Below are 1,052 nucleotides of genomic sequence, written 5' to 3'. Positions count from 1 at the left end.
GGATGGATGGATGGATGGATGGATGGAATGGATGGATGGACGGACGGACGGACGGACGGACGGACGGCGGATGGACGGACGGACGGACGGACGGACGGACGGGACGGATGGATGATGGATGGATGGATGGATGGATGGATGGATGGACGGACGGACGACGGACGACGGACGGACGGACGGACGGACGGACGGACGGACGGACGGACGACTGACGGACGGACGGACGGACGGACGGACGGACGGACGACGGACGGACGACGGACGGACGGACGGACGGACGGACGGACGGACGGACGGACGGACGGACTGACGGACGGACGGACGGACGGACGGACGGACGGACGACGACGGACGGACGACGGACGGACGGACGGACGGACGGACGGACGGACGGACGGACGGACGACGGACGGACGGACGACGGACGGACGGACGGACGACGGACGGACGTACGACGACGGACGGACGGACGGACGGACGGCGGACGGACGGACGGACGGACGGACGGACGGACGGACGGACGGACGACGGACGGACGGACGGACGACGGACTGACGGACGGACGGACGGACGACGGACGGACGGACGCATGCATGCATGCATGCATGCATGCATGCATGCATGCTACGAGTGTCCCCTTTGAAACGGGGTGTTGGGTTGCGCCACTAAGCTCTTGTTATATTTTGCCTAGTGTGGTACCTTTATTTTCGAGAAACACACAAATACAAAGAATTCCAGGCATCAACCTTTTTCAACCATACTGGAACTCATTTCTGTAAGTCTCCGTTGTTTGTGGTCTCCCTACTTTTCTGCCACCAAACCTCCAACTGCCTCTACTAATTTCTACAGCTGACATGTTTACTTTGCCCGTGCTATCCGTGCCCAATGACCTCAAGGAGGTCGGAGGTGCCTTGACTTGCAGCTGGGTAATTTCTTTCACATTCCAATAAACATGTTCCACCGTTTCTCTAGCTTACCACAGCAAGCACACGCGCTTCGTCCTTGGTGTACTTCGCTTTATAACTGCGCGTTCTAAGGCATCCTGGTCTGGC

The sequence above is a fragment of the Dermacentor silvarum genome, chromosome 3 (assembly GCF_013339745.2).
Source record: "Dermacentor silvarum isolate Dsil-2018 chromosome 3, BIME_Dsil_1.4, whole genome shotgun sequence".
In the NCBI taxonomy this organism is placed as follows: Eukaryota; Metazoa; Arthropoda; class Arachnida; order Ixodida; family Ixodidae; genus Dermacentor; species Dermacentor silvarum.
The sequence above is the reverse complement of the archived record's forward strand: the minus strand, read 5'-3'. Positions refer to the sequence as shown.